Here is a 17,346-nt window from a genome sequence, read left to right as displayed (position 1 = left end):
TGCTCACCCCACCCCTATCTACTCTCTCTACTCTCTGTGGAGTGACGAGCCTGTTTACTTTAGCCGCATTTGGCTAACTAGCACGTTATTAGGAAAGGTGATTGAAGAGATTCATAAAAAACCCTTATACTCACTTCTGCTGTAGGTGAAGCTGAATCAGAGATATGTTTGTCTAACTTACATTCCTGCTCTGGCATCAAAACAATGGAGGTCGGACTGTTACAGCTGATCTGAGGTAAGACTCTCATGTCAATCAACTATCGTGGGGGCGGCCTCTGTCTGAGAATGGCTTGATTTGAAAAAGGGGATATTATTTTTACAGATTAATTAAAAACCACTGCATGGATTTTTATCATTGTAGGGCAGATTTGTACATATACTGCCAACACACATTAATGTTTAAACAACATGTAAAAGTAAAGTTTGCATCTGATGACCCCTTTAAAAATATTTTGGAGTTTGAAAGGCCTGTTGACTCCTGCCATTTAGGTGATTTTGGAAGCTCATTGGAAGAACATTTGTTTCTTATTTATTTGGTTCCACCTGTCAAGGTTCATGGGTCCAGGTGCTCATTCCTGTGTCTGTGTTTACCTGTTGCCTATTACGTTGCCTATATCTGGGTCGCTCATTCACGGTCCTTTGTCAGTTCGTTGTCTCGCTCGCCTCTGCCTGTTCTCTCCTTGACTCCTAGTGATTTATTCTGTGCAGTGCTCCGGTCCTGTTTGGACTCATGTTCCTCAGCAGTCTGGATTACGGTCTTTCGAACTTTTGATTCTACGAGCACGGACGACTTAGGATTGCTGGATCTATTGTTGTTTCACAGTGACTCAATAAACTGTTTCTTCACTTGCATTTGGATCCTGGTCATTGATTTTTGTGACAGAATGAACTGACCATGGGATGGATCCAGTGAGTGCTGCTGAGTTAAGAGAATTCTTAGAAAATAGTAACGCAAGATTGACCCAACAAGATGAACAGATAGTCGGCACGGGCCGCGCCGTTCAAGCACTGGTGTCGCAGGTCTCTGAATTGACCTCCCAGCTTCAGCATCTCCAGATGGAGCCTACCCAACAGCCCACTGCGCCCAATCCACCTGCTGTTCCAGATGCATCTCGGTTGCCCTCTGCTACTGTCTACTCTGGTGAGCCTCAATTATGCTGCGCCTTTTTGACTAAGTGCACTTTGTACTTTTCTCTTCAGCCCTCATTATTTCCCACTGAGGAATCTAAAATAGCGTTCGCTATCACGTTACTTTCTGGACAGACCGCCCTCTGGGGCACTGCAGTCTAGGACAACAAGCACCAATGTGTTTCCTCGTTCCAGGCTTTTTCAGATGAACTGAGAAAAGTTTTCGATTGAGCAGCCTTTGGGAGAGAGGCGACACGTATTTTGTTGGAGTTACGCCAGGCTCACCGGACAGTTACTGATTATTCTATTGAGTTCCGCACCCTGGCAGCAGAGTGCAAGTGGAACACCGAGGCGCAGTGGGACATGTTCTTGCACGGACTGGCGCCCTACATACAGTACGAAATCTACGCCCTGGATTTACCACCTCTTTGGATGAACTTATTGATTTGGCGATTCAGATTCAGAGCCTATGCAGATGGGCCGATCCTGTCTCTCTCCAAGAGAGAGAGAGAGATGAAGAAGCCGTGGATTGTGTCTGTATTGCAGGGAGGCTGGACACATGGTTGCCCAGTGTCCAGTAAAAGCTGGAGCCCGCCAGTAAGTAGGAGGTTACTGGCGGGCGGGTTCGCTATGGAAAAAAACCTCCCGCGATGCTACCCACCTCCCGATTAAGATTCAGTGGGACTCGGACACATACAGCTGTGAAGCCCTCATAGACTCGGGAGCTGAGGGTAATTTTTTGGATTTTAACCTGGCTCGTAAACTTAAGGTGCCTGTATTTGTCCTTAAGAATTCTATTTCAGTCATTGCTCTCAGCGGTCAGTCATCATCTCCTGTCACTCACACCACAGGATCAGACCTAAGGCAATCACACGGAAAATATTACATTTCTTCTGACTAACTCTCCTTCTGTCCCTGTAGTGCTCGGTCATCCTTGGTTGACCCTACACAAGCCACACATTAACTGGGGTCATGATTCTGTCCTTGCCTGGAGTGATAAGTGTCATGCTTCTTGTCTATTATCTGCCTGTTCTTCTGTCTCTTATTCTGTTTTTCAGGATGAGCATTTGGACCTGTCAAATGTGCCCGTTGAGTACCTCGACCTGAAGAGAGTGTTTAGTAAGAGCTGCTTCTCTTCCTCCGCATCGTCCCTACGACTGTGCTATGGATTTATTGCCAGGTACGTCTCCGCCTAAAGGCAGGTTATACTCGCTTTCCACCCTGGAGAGGGAGGCCATGGAGAAATATATTTCTGATTCTTGACTATCGGGGGCTGACCAGCATCACAGTAAAGAATACCTATCCTTTGTTGCTGATGTCTTCTGCCTTCGAGCGTCTGCAGGGGGCGTCGTTTTTCACGAAATTGGATCTCCGTAACACTTATCATTTGGTCCGCATAAGAGAGGGGGATGAATCTTTCAAGCCCTCGTCAATGACGTGTTGAGAGATATGCTTGATCAGTTAATTTATGTCTACCTGGATGACATATTGATTTTTTCTCACTCTCTCCAGGAACATGTTCAGCACGTCAGGCGAGTGCTTCAGAGGTTGTTAGAGAATGGGCTTCATGTCAAGGTGGAGAAATGCGTTTTCCATGCACAGTCGGTCCCCTTTTTGGGATACATCATGTCGGCCGAGGGAGTGCGCATGGACCCTGATAAAGTTAAGGCTGTGGTGGACTGGCCAATTCCAGATTCTTGTAAGCCCCTGCAGAGGTTTCTGGGCTTTGCCAATTTTTACCGGCATTTTATTCGCAATTTCAGCCAGCTAGCTTCTCCTCTGACTGCCTTAACCTCCACCAAGACTGCGTTCAGGTGGTCTAACACAGCTGATGTTGCGTTTACTAAACTAAAGGACTGCTTTGTTTCAGCCCAGATTCTCATCGCCCCTGACCCATCACGTCAGTTCGTGGTGGAGGTTGATGCTTCAGAGGAGGGAGTTGGTCCGGTCTTGTCCCAGCGTTTTTCCTCAGATGACAGGTTGCATCCCTGCGCGTTTTTTTCTCATTGTTTATCTCCCGTCGAATGCAACTATGATATTGGTAATAGGTAGCTGTTGGCAATCAAGCTTGCCTTGGAAGAGTGGCGTCATTGGTTGGAAGGTTCGGAGGTTCCTTTTATCATCTGGACCGATCATAAGAATTTGGAGTACATCAAATCTGCCAAAAGGTTAAACTCTAGTCAGGCTCGGTGGGCTTTATTTTTTATTATTTTTGACTTTTCTATTTCCTACCATCCAGGATCAAAAAATATTAAGCCCGATGCGTTATCCCGTATGTTTGACCATTCCAAGCGCTCGTCTTCTCCCGAGCCTATTTTACCACAGAAGGTGGTCATCTCTGTGGTGGCTTGGGAGATCGAATCAAAGGTTTGCACGGCCTCTGAAGGGGTAACGCCCCCGCCCAGATGCCCACTGGGTCATTTGTTTGTACCTGAGAGTTAACAGGCCAACGTCATTCGATGGGGTCATTCTTCCAAGCTGGCTTGTCATCCTGGGGTGAGTCGGTTTACTTTTCTTATAAAACAGCGATTCTGGTGGCCGTCTATGGCTCGTGACATACGACTTTTTTTATTGGCTTGCTCTGTATGCGCTGTTTCTAAGACTGCCAGTCGACCCTCTGCTGGACTCCTCCCGCCACTATTAGTTCCTTCGAGACCCGGGTCTTCCGCCCTCAACATGGTGGTTTTGACTGTGGTGGACCGGTTCTCGAAGGCAACTCATTTCATCCCTCTGCCCAAACTTCCATCTGCTAGAGAAACAGGGGTTGCTGTCATTGACCACGTTTTTCGAATTCATGGCCTCCCGACGGACGTGGTCTCTGACAGGGGGCCTCAGTTTGTTTCCAAATTCTGGAAGGAATTTAGTCACTTATTAGGGGCGACTGTTAGTCTTTCTTCTGGATTCCATCCCCAGAGTAACGTTCAGACAGAGAGAGCCAACCAGGATTTAGAACATATGTTACGATGTTTGGTTTCACATAATCCGTCCTCCTGGAGCCAGCAGCTGTCATGGGTTGAGTACGCACATAACTCTTTACCAGTATCAGCTACGGGCCTGTCTCCGTTTGAATGTAGTTTAGGGTATCAGCCACCTGTTTTTCCCAGTACAGAATCCGAAGTCGCGGTTCCCCCGCTTTTGTCCAGAGGTGCCATCGCACCTGGAACAGAGCCAGACAGACCCTCCTCCAGGTGGGGGCGCGCACCAAGGCTCAGGCCGATCGCCACCGGTCGAAGCCCCCCCGTCTACGTCGTTGGTCAAAAAGTGTGGCTTTCATCTAAGAACATTTCTCTCTGCACCGTTTGTAATAAACTTGCTCCCAAATTCATTGGCCTGTTTACTGTCACCAAGATCATTAGTCCAGTGGCAGTCCGCCTCAAACTTCCTCCAGCGTACAGGAGAATTCATCCCATCTTTCATGTTTCTAAATTAAAGCCCATTTTTCATTCTGCCATTAATCTGCCTGTCCCGGTTCCCCCACCGTCGCGTCTCGTAGATGGGGAACCTGTCTATTCGGTAAAGTGTATTCTGGACTCGAGACAGAGGGGACAAGGGTTTCAGTACTTGGTGGACTGGGAAAGTTACGGGCCGGAGGAGAGGAGTTGGTGCCTGCAAGAGACATACTAGATCACTCGATGTTTACAATCGCCAGGTAAGTTCTCCTGGGAGTGCCGAGAGGTGCTCTTAGGAGGAGGGGTACTGTCACGGTTCATGGGTCCGGGTGCTCATTCCTGTGTCTGTATATTGCATGTTGTCTGCTGCGTTTGGCAACCCCACTTCCTAATCAGGTGTTCACCTGTTGCCTATTACATTGCCTATATCTGGGTCGCTCGTTCACGGTCCTTTGTCAGTTTGTTGTCTCGCTCACCTCTGCCTGTTCTCTCCTTGACTCCTAGTGATTTATTCTGTGCGGTGCTCCGGTCATGTTCAGACTCGTGTTGCCCGGCTGTCTGGATTACGGTCTTTTGGACTTTTGATTCTATGAGCACAGACGACTTAGGATTGCTGGATCTGTTGTTGTTTCACAGTGACTCAATAAACTTCACTTGCATTTGGATCCTGCCGTGTTTGCTGATTTTCAGTATTTCAGTAAGATTTTTATTTTACCATGTTTTTTTTTGTTTTGTTTTGTTTTTTGTTAAAAAATTAATCATTCTATGTTTAATATAAGTGAGTTTGTCGTACTATTTTGTTGTTGTCCTTTCAATCAATTGATGTCGAATTGCTGCTAATTCAAAAGTGAAAGTAATATGCGCACAGGCATTTACAAAACATTTAAAAGTGAAGAAAAGTATGGAAAAGAGAGAAAACCACCCCCCAACCCTTCCCTCGGTATTACTGGGAAAAAATCCTCATTGGGCTTTTCTGATTACAAGACAGGGCAAAACATGGTGTTTGCTAGCTATTGTTTGTTTACACTCATAGTCACTGTATGGTGACAGCATGCACATTGTTAATGACTGCTTCTCACTCAAGGCTGTGTCTATACTAATAAGGCAGAGATCATCACAAATGGGTGGGACTGTTTTCATACAACTGTGTCATCGTAGGGAGAAATCTGGATTTGTGTGTTCAGAGAGACTGTTTATGATTTATTTGAATTATATAAAAATAAAAAATAAAAATAGTGGGTTTATTTTTACCATTATAGGCTGGTTGTTTACACACACTGCAGTCACACAATTGTGTTCAAAACCTTATAAAAGTGACTTTTTGCATAAAAAAATCCCCTTTAAAGACCAACAAAAACAATGCATTAAAAAGTATTTTAAAGTAGAACTTCTAACTGGTCATTATTACAAAGTGCACTTTCTACTTAAGTGTGTTAAGAAAAATTAAAGACTCTCTCTTTAACTACACTTCAGTGGCATTATTGTATCTGAACAGTACCGTTTTATTTTATTTTACTTTATTTTTTTATTTTTTTATTTTATTATTATTATTTTTTTTATTTTATTTTATTATTTTTATTTATTTATTTATTTACTGATAATCTTCTAAGATATGAAGCACACTACAAGTGCACATTCAGTGCAAATAAGCGTAATTCTTTTTCAGGGTATTTAGATGGTTTTCAAGACATCATATTTCTGCACTTTTCATTTTGCTTCACACATTCAAGTTAAATCCACCAATGCACAGCCATGATGCATAAGCGATCATTACCAACTGATGTATAATGCAGCCATGTATATGCTTCTGAATAAAGACATTTACACAGGGATATTTTAATTCTCTGCATCACAAATATAATGATAATAATTGAACAGTTTTGAGATTTCTTCTTGAATGATTAACTCTACAATGGCACGCCGTCTCATTTTGCATTATGTGTTTGGAAGCAGTGAAATCGGATATGAATAAGCTTGATTTTTTCCACTCTTCAGAACACCATCTTATCTCTCAGACAATACGGGCAGACGCCGCTGACGGATGTGACACAGACAGCAATGGATTATATTAAGAAGCAAGCGTGGACGCCGGCGGCCTGTCACTTCACATTTCATGTGAGCAGCATGTGGAGATGCTGAATGGAGTGCAGGCATAGCGAGGAAGACTCCGTCCCTAAGAATGACGATGGCCAATCGTCTTTGAAAAGCAGTGTTTGTCCTCAGATACAGCAAGAGAAGGAGGATCCACTGGTGGATCTTCAATAGAACAGTAAAGAATATTTTCAACTAAAATTTTGGTCCCTGTGATTCATAAAATGCAAGTCAGCAGCAGCATATTTTTGAGAATATAAAAAACCATATCAAAGAAAAAAAAAATAATAATAATAATAATAATACCGTAGCTCCTGATACTATATCCAGTCCTGAGTTATGTCCAGTTCACAAAAGATATAAATAAACAACATCACTAACAGCGTTAGTGTTTTTTCAGTAACGAGTAATCAAACCAATTACTGTTTCCCCTGTTACAACACCATTACTGTTACTGACAATACAAAGTGGCATTACTATAATTTATTATAGCCTAATATTATTATAATTTTATTTTTCAGTTCATCTGAATGGATGTGCAACGTACCCGTATTTGCCAAACCGTAAACTCTAGTGTGAAGGCACACGACTAGCAGTTACTTTGTCAAAGAAAGATACAGAGCAAGAGAGTCTTACACTGTACGTAGCCTGTCTTATACTGAGACTCTTATACTGAACTGCCAGTTTCTCCGGAAGTAGGCGGTACTAATGAGTAAATGGCAATCTCACTGGCTTACGCTCACCTATTATCATTCCTGTTTTGATTTCAGCAAATCGCAGCGAATGCAGACAATGTGATTAATATTCATGAACCCAGCAGCTAATTAATCCTTAGTGTGTTTTATATTGTTATTAGTTGTAGAATTTGTAGTAGGTTTGTTGTCTTATCAGTATCTTAAGCACCACCGCCAGTCCTATATTCAGTCAACATATATGCATTCGTACATGGTTATTCTAATTACTAAATTATAATTACTAAATTTTAATGCTAAATTATTATAATATCATGTTATAATGTTTCACTGACTGATGCTACGTGTACTTTCAGATATTAAAAAAAAAAAAAAAACTGTGCCATTAAGCTTGAATTGGATAGGTGTCTCTCACATTTCCCACAGCAACATTAAAATAGTATAGATTAGTGTACAATGTTTTATAATAATATTTTTTTCTATTTAGTGTCTATTTCATTTATTTAACATATTTAACATTTGGTGCATCCAAGTTATTTGACATATTTGAACTTGAAATGAAGACTAGTTTATTCACTTATGCTTTAGACATTACCAAACCACGTTTCACGTCATTATTGGGTATACAAGACATAATACGATATGTCATTGTGTGAATATCTAAACAATAGGGGTGTGATGAGACACTTATCCCACAAGACGAGACACGAGACTGGGTTCACGAGAACGAGACAAGACGAGATTTTTAAACTTTTCTTAAGAAATCCTCAATGCTGAAATAGGGAAAATAGTCTTTTATTCAACTGAAAAAGACAAAATGCAAAAAAATAAATAAATAAATAAATAAATAAAATAAAAAAATAAAAAAATAGGTGCATTTTGAACTTCCAATTTTTATGAATTATATGCAGTAATAAACAACATTTAAACAAGAGCTTCATGATTCTTGATAAACTGAGAATTTAAGTAATTTTTAATAAATTGGAGACCATGATTCTCTCATGATTCTAGAGAAAAAAAAATATTAGAAAACTAAACAAAATAACGTAATTTACTAGTAGTTCTGACAAACTGATCATTGCTTAAGTATTTTAAAAACATATATATACAAAAAATACATAAATAAATAAAAACATTCAATGAATAAGTCAGGGTCTCACTTCATTAAGACTTGTTTGACTATTAAAATCTCCTGAATGAATGATTCAATGACATACTTTTTTTTAAACGGGCAGTTGTCGCCACCTCCTGGCGGAAGAGGATAAGCGTTACAGTACATACAAGTCTTAAGATACTTTCGTTTTGATCGCTACTGTAGACAATAAGTGTTTATACCCAAACTATGAACTTTTATCCCAGTACTTCTATTATTTAAATGTCTGTAACACAGAAATAGATTATAATGTGGTTGAAAAGACTGTTTGTGTTGCTCTTTGTGCTTTCATATTTACCCCGACCCTCTGATTCATTAACATGGGCAGCGACAAAACGTGCTTCTGACACTCCACTGACACTCCCGATGTGAAACAGTCCTAATACACATAGCTAAATCGTTGTCATTCAGGAATAAGATCACGTGGGTTTTCTCAATAACTTGATATTTTTAAGATTAATGGTGCAGCTCTAATGTAAACACTGCAAATGTCTTGCCAGGATATTGTCACGAGATCTCGCGAGATCCGACTGGTCTCACGAGACACATAGAATCTGGCAAGATCTGGTGCCACAACATCTAGTCACATCCTTACTAAACAAACTAGTGAACTGAACCCCTTCACTGAAACAAACGAACCAGTTGGCCAAAAAGATTTGGATTTCCCTGTTTGCCTGAGGCACTGGATTATATGGAATGATGTTGTGAATAATGTTCAGTTACTTGCACAGAATGCTCGTTTTGCTTCTTAAGACCTAAATGTATTGTCTGGAGCCACAGGTTTTAATTTTGTGTTTCTTGATATGCTGTTTTAATTCTCAAAAAAGGGGTGCTACTTGCTTGCATTTTAAAAATTACCAAGCACTATGGTTTCAGCTAAAAATCTTCTTTAGTCTTCTACTGAAGAACAAAAGTCACCTACATCTTGGATGGCCTGCATGGGGATGAGTAAATTAACACTGAATATTATTTTTTAGGTGAACTGTCACTTTAAAAATGTGATCCTGTTTACACCAGGTATTAACATGTATCTCTTGTGACCACTTCAGACTGGATATTGTGGAAGAAAGAGTTTCTGATTTCATGACTTACTATGTCAGCATGCATGTTGATACACTGATACTCTCAAATATACTTGAGGTTTAATCTCATCACAGATGCACCCTTGCAAGCAGAGTTGTCATTATTGAACTTCTAATGTGCTTTACATGAGCTGTGTCACAAAATTCAGGTATAATAAAGATATTTTGGTAACACTTTAATATAGGGAACAGTGCTCACATATTAATTAGTTACTTACTAGCATATCTATTATTAAAATATTGGCCATTTATTAGTGCTTATAAAGCACCTATTCTACATCCCTAATCCTGCCCAATACCGGAACTTAACAACTATAATCAGCAATTTATTGAGTTTATTGAGGCAAAAGTCATAGTTAATGGTTTGTTAATAGTTAGAATTGGACCTTGACATAAAGTTTCAAAAATGATAGCACATTTATTTGTGCGGACAAGCCGCATCAGGACACACTAGCATTTACACTACAAAGATGAAGTGGTTGTGTGTTTCTGCTCAGCTCTGCATATGTTTCTGGTAATCCAGTCACAAAACTTTTAGACCATGTTTAGATTTGCTTTGAAAACAGATTATTCAGACTCTAAATTCTGGTTAAGCCACATTCAAAGCCACTGTAAAAGATATGAGGTCTCTCTGTACATACAGCCAACATATTGATGAAGAGATGAAGGAAAAAAATAAATCAATGCACTAGGAAGGCTACATCTTCCTCACCTTCCTTCCTGTCAAAAGCAATGTTTACATGTTTCTGTGATTTGATCACTCACAAAATACAAATAAATAAATAAATAAATAAATACTATAAGCAAACACAACCAAAAAAGCTCTGAATAAATGTTTGATGCTGGCCTTCCATGTCAGCAACTACCTGTAAACTGAATTTGCAGAAGTGCTAAACAAAACCTTCTTCCTCTCGAGTCGCTGCTATAACACAAGAGCAGCACAACATTTGGTCAGTTGTCTTGTAGTTTCATACAAGAATCCAGCAAAAGACTGTTCCGCTGCAAGTTTTAATTAAATAAAGAGTCCTCGCCAACCTCTGCTTTCGGTCTGCCTCTCGTTTGAAGCTCAAGGTGGTTTTTCTAAGCATATCCCTCAAACCCAGCATTGTGTTTGGTGAAGATAAAGGTAAAATATAAAGGCTATGAAATAGGTAATGAACATCGCACAGCTCGCATTTCCGAGAATGAGTCGCGTCACCCTGCGCAAGAAATTTACATTAAGGTAGATCCTCTTTATTCTTTGATGTGCCACATGCCGGCTGTAACTGATTCTGTGCACTTCCGTCATGCATTTCCCCGCCGCTGCCGCACATTACACGCAAAAGAACTTTCTAGAAGCTTGGAGAATAATGAAGACCAGAGGGCGCGTAAATTCTGCATTATCACACAGCTCTGCTGAGGAAGATGCAGCGATGACAGATAATTCCATCTTCATTTCACTGCCCATTCATTAGATAAAGATAGCCTTGCATAGCCATATACACGACTAGCGGCACAAAACCAGAACCGCCCACTTAAACCTGACTGACATGGTGACAGTTTGTGAGTAGGCTGCATATCTCTCAAAAAGTCAATATATATAGAGAGAGACTTGTTCCTAAATGTCTTTTTTAGTGCTAAAAAAGCTCATGAGTGTGTATATTTCTGTAAAATATGGCCATGACAGTTTCACAAGACTGTTTATCACAGGATATGTTGTACTGGCAACTTTTATGAATAAGTTTTGATGGTAACGCTTTAGATTACAGCCCGCAATGTACCGAATAATTAAACTGAATTTACAGCATACCTATTTGTAACTATAGAGTATCTCCACAGTACCTACTCGTATAAGGGAACAATACGCAACGTTTGGGGAATAAGGGGGTAATAACCTGCAAAATTATAAAGCAATTACGCTGTAGTTATTCTATAACTAAAGGGCACCTATTCTGAAATTATGTGGTATGTATGACACACAGACCGAAATTTTCATAACTTACAGCTGAACATACGTGTAGGTAAACGGAAACAATGTGCAAAGTTTGGGGGATAAGGAGGTAATGACTTGGAAAATTAAAAGTATTTATACCGTTAGTATTTCATAAGTAAGGTGTAACTATTCTAAGATTACGTGGTATGCATGACCTACGTTAGGCAACAACAGTATGATTTAGAACAAGTTGCCTTATTGTAATAAACAATATGATGCAGTATATTTTTACACTATGTACTGGGTGCTTATTGTATTATTACAACATTCATGGAAATTATGTAATAAGTTTCTGATATGATTTGGTTTAGAAATTTCCATAAGAAAATTTACCTGATGAAAAAGTATTACATATGGTCATCTCAGCAGCGAGTCATGTGAGCAGCATTGTGCCGTCGAGGTGCAATACAATGAAAAATAGATATCAATAAAAAATATTCATATCAAAGATATCATATCAATATGGCATCATAATACACAACTACTGTGCAAACATACACTCTTGTTACCTGTAATTATTGTGTAAGTGCAAACATTGTTATTATAGTTAAACAATGGGTACCACAGAACAGCCATGGTTGTGCTACAAAAATTGTGGTTGAAACCTCTTCAGCCCTGTTGCATATTTAGCATTTTTACAGAATTAGACATACCTGAATTTAAAAGAGTGCCCTGCACACAAACATTAGATTACATTGATTAAAAAAAAAAAAAAAATGTACAGAATGTACAAAAAACCCTCTAACTTAAATTTTTAACTTAAATGGTGTTGTTTTATTGTACTTGTTCATAATTTTACAACAAACATAAAATGGGGAAAAAAAATCCTGGTAAGTTATCCACCCTATGTCATCCAAGATGTTCATGTCTTTCTGTCTTCCATCGCAAAGAAATTAATTTTTTTGAGGAAAACCAGGATTTTTCTTCATACAGTATATTTCATGGTGGCCAGCGAATTGAAGGTTAAAAACGCAGTTTTAATGAAGCTTCGAAGGGCTCTGCACGATCCCACATAGCTGTACTTTTAAACTGCAATAATATTTAACAATATATATATATATATATATATATATATATATATATATATATATATATATATTTGCAGACAGAATATTCAACAGTAAAGACTGATCTAAGCATTCTTAGACATTACTTTTATATCGTCTAAACATTAGCCCTACTTTAATGTCAATTTGTTTATGAAACAAAACATTCCTGACGCCTACAGATGCATTGAAAAGTTGCCTATGATATTTCAAAATGTTGCACTCCATTTCACACATTTTTGTCAGGAATTATAGTTTTGGAAAAAGTCCAACTAGTAAATGCATTCAAGTTTATGTCTCAACAACACATTATCTAATGCCAATAAGAAACATTACTTACACTGTATAAGATCCTCTCCTCAGCTGCTGTAGCCGCGCTCGCATTCTGTTTGTGAGATAAAGGAGCTTATCCTGTTCCTCTCAGCGCGTCCTCATCTAGAGTAAATACAAGGCTTTTTCCTCTCAGCGCTTTCTTCCAAAAACGAAAGTATCCGACACAAACGAGTTGCTGCATTGTTTATAGTTGCTGTGGGCGTTCATTTCGCGCGTCTCTCACGTGGATGTTTGTAATAACAATAGCGCCGCACAGCGCGTGGGCGTGACCTAATTAGCGGTAATGAGCTCAGAGGGGAAAAACAGGACATGGTATTGGTTTCATACGGATTACTTAAACACAGAATATATGATTCCATTTAAACTTACTTCATTTAAAAGTAGACATTTCAAGCTTTCTATAGATTTATCTCTCATGTTTGTGTGTCATGTATTCGCTGAGTTTTAGTTCATTTTAGTGACGCATTTCAACTGGATATTCACTGAGACTGAGAAAACTGAAAGGACACCCTGTATATTTTATTTATTTTAAAAAACCACGAACATTTGTGGATATGTTGAGCGCACACAAATAAAAGTAAACTTTCTACAGATTCAGGTGATGTATTACTTTTATGTGTCCAATCAAAATTGAGCAAGCAATTTAAGTTGTTTTGCTGTCATCTGGAAAATATGCGAGTGCTCCCGCCGGCGCCTTAGCCCAACCAAGGACGTTCATTGACTTGAACTATACTGATGCAGTGTATGGAATGCATTACAGAACAGTTTCCACACACACACAAAAAAACTTTGTTTTAATAAACAGTAATAATTGATCTGCAAATGAAGCAGAAAATTCACATAGCTGTACTTTTAAACTGCAATAATATTTAACAATATTTTTGACTGAATAAATGCAGTCTTATTGGTGGAGCAGAAGACACTTTTTTTTTTTTTTTGGTAACACTTTATTTTACGGTCTCTTAACTAGTTGCTTATTAGCATGCACATTAATAGAATATTAGCCGTTTATTAGTACTAAGTAAATAACTATTAATGCCTTATTCTGCATGACCTTATTCTACATCCAACTTAACAACTAACTTAATAACTTCTAAGTGTCTGCTTAATATTTCTTTTGAGAGAGGTATTATTGTTTCGATTTTTTACGCAAAATAGAATGGGTTTCATTCATACTGGACGACAGAGGGCGCCCTCATGCAGAAAATCCACATATGTGTCAGATATATAACACATTTAGAGATAACACTGATGACGTTCCAGCCAGGAAATCTCTAATATGGATAAAGGCATCGCTATTGCTGTAACTGAATGAAAACAAGATATAACGTTAAACATTTTGAATGATGAAATGCAAGGACAATAAACACTCATCTGCAATAATATATAGTTTATCTGTGTTCTTCAAGCCTGATATTTTCATAATGATTAAGTATATTTGTAAGCCATTGCTAATCGACATAAAGTATAGAATATATTGTCTGCCTCATTCTATGATAAGAAGCCACATCAGATCACAAAAGGAAGTTACTTCAAACACTCGACTGTTGCTGTGAAGTAAAACCAAGTTATAATGTTCGCTTTTGTTTAAGTTTAGAAAGGCTTATCATTACATTTCATTAGAAGGGAAGATGCTCTTCAGTGTTCTTCATCTCAGCACGTGAAATCACGTGGCACACACACAGCAAATTTCGAGAGAAATAAAACAAGGACATTGTTTAAATGCAAAACCGAAAAACCGCAATTCATAAGTGAATGGTTCAATATTATATTGATGATTGTGACATCCCTAATATATATATATATTATTTTATTTATTTATTTATTTATTTATTTTTAAAGGAGAACTCCACTTCCAGAACAACAATTTACAAATAATTTACTCACCCCCTTGTCATCCAAGATGTTCATGTCTCAGTCGTAAAGATATTATGTTTTTTGAGGAAAGCATTTCAGGATTTTTCTCCATATAATGGACTTCATTGGTACCTCGATTTTGAACTTCCAAAATGCAGTTTAAATGCGGCTTCAAAGGGCTCTAAACGATCCCAGCCAAGGAAGAAGGGTCTTATCTAGCGAAACGATCGCTCATTTTTTTCGAAAAATAAAAATTTGCATACTTTTTAAGCACAAAAGCTCGTGTAGCACAGGCTCTGGGATGCACGTTCACGACACTACATACTATTGAATCAAGTTGAAAGGTCTTGTGGAACATAGGTGGAACCACAGAACCAGTGTGTACAAAGCGAACGCGCAAAGACTAAGAAAGTGTGAGTAAGTTTGTAAATGCTGTCCACAAACAAAAAGGTACAACAATGTCCTCCTCTCAAGTTGTAGGAGAAAATAAGATGGAGTTTTTCACCATACTCAGTACTTGAGTCTCGTTCAGCAAAATTCTTTTTTCGAGTCATTTCTTTCATTTCAGCAAAATATAATTAAAATGTTACGTGTTACTTCCCTAACACATCTACTGCTTACACAAACGTTGATCACACTACAAACAAGACAAAACTATAATGCTATAAGAAACAGAAAATATTAATTCATTGTTTACCTGGGTCTTTAGTCTATGATTAGCTCACCTCACCTCTTATCTGACAAGTTTTCAGGTTTGAGTCATTCGTTCATCACATGACAGCCCCATAAGATGAACGAACGACTCGAAAAACCTGAAGACTCGAAACAGCTGAATTAATTCCAGTGCAGAATCTAACAGGATGTTGTGCATGCGCGACTGAACAAATAATTCCCCGAGACAACTCGTTCTTCCCGAGTCACATTGAAGATTCATTCAAAATGAAAGAATCGTTCACGAACGCCCCATTACTAATTCGTAGCGTCGTGGACGTGCATCCCAGAGCCTGTGCTACACGAGCTTTTGTGCTTAAAAAGTATAAAAAATTGTATTTTCCAAAAAGAAATTACCAGTTGTTTTGATAGATAAAACCGTTCTTCTGCTGGGATCGTTTAGAGCCCTTTGTAGCTGCATTTAAACTATATTTTGGAAATTCAAAATCGGGGCACCAATGAAGTCCATTATGTGGAGAAAAATCCTGAAATGCTTTCCTCAAAAACCATAATTTGTTACTTGCAGTTTCTTTGTAATTATTTGTGGAATGTATTAGCAATTTCTAACTGAAAATAATTTATTTTTTTTCAGTGTAGATCAGAGAAAAAGAGACACACAAGTTCTTAATATTCAATTTAATAATAATGTATTTTGACTTGAGTATAGTTGAAGGTCACAAACTACTACATCACATATGTTTCCATCAAAGTAGCATATGTTTATATTGGCAATATACTTATAAGCATATCCTGCAGACATTCTTTTTTATATATATAATGTGAATCAGAAGTCACACAGTTCTGAGCAGAAAGCACACTTTTCCGTCCTGAAAGCCTGTATGCTGTATTTGCACTAATGCGGCCTGCCACTAATGCTCACTCCTGCTGGCAGCGAGAGATGTCTTCTGCCATATCAAGTCTTTGAAATACATAAATAAGTAAATACTGTTGTGCAGATTCTGCCATTCCTCTAATTGCGAGTGTGTACTGATGCTTTGGAGATGAAACAAACCAGAAATCAGGCTTGACAAGCGGAGGAACATTATGTCTGAAAAATTTGTTCAATTTCTGTGTTCTCCTTTTACAAGCATCTCTCTAGCAAAATATATGTAGTGTGTTTGTAGTGCTTCTCAGGTAACATCATTAAGTCATCACATCATGAACGTATGATACATTATAACACTCAACCTACTTTGAGGATGACTCAAATAAAACCTCACAAATCTAAAGATAGATAGATAGATAGATAGATAGAGAAGAGATGAACACAGAAAGAAATCTAATTTTATTCAAGTGCATGCCAAAAAAGTAGTTTGTGCCCCATATTGTCATGACAGGGTGAAAGTCCCCCAAATACCGTCCCTCTGTCCCTCATTAGCGACCTGTGCGGCATAAATGTCCCAACAAAGAACAAACTCTATCCTCATACAGCCCTCCGGCAAATAAATCCTAACAAAGTGACTGTGTTCTTGGCACGAAGCGTCCACAGCCACCCACCATGTTTCTCAAAGTTAATTTTAGGCAAAAGAGTGATTTGTTTAATGATTGCAGCCCAGCAGGCCAGACTCTATTTTTACATGAGGACAGCGATGGGTGAGCACACGTCCGGCTGCAAGAGCACAAACTACAGTATCATCAAAGACAAAAGGAGTGCGAGACACAAGCAGGCCTTTATTTGCAATAATAATGCCTCGCAAATCTCAGAGCTGCTTCATTTCGTGATAATTAGTTGGCATTCTCAGCAGAAAATAAACAAATAATGGACGAGTGTGTTGGTTGTGTGCACAGCTGAGCTCGGTGTTTGCCAGCATCAAAGCTTCGTCCCCTCCTGCCCCAGCGTGTGCCTGCTGGACGCGCGCAGACATTTACAGACACATACACACCACACACAC

The sequence above is a fragment of the Labeo rohita genome, chromosome 5 (genome assembly GCF_022985175.1).
Source record: "Labeo rohita strain BAU-BD-2019 chromosome 5, IGBB_LRoh.1.0, whole genome shotgun sequence".
Classification (NCBI taxonomy): Eukaryota; Metazoa; Chordata; class Actinopteri; order Cypriniformes; family Cyprinidae; genus Labeo; species Labeo rohita.
This window is presented reverse-complemented; position numbering follows the sequence as displayed.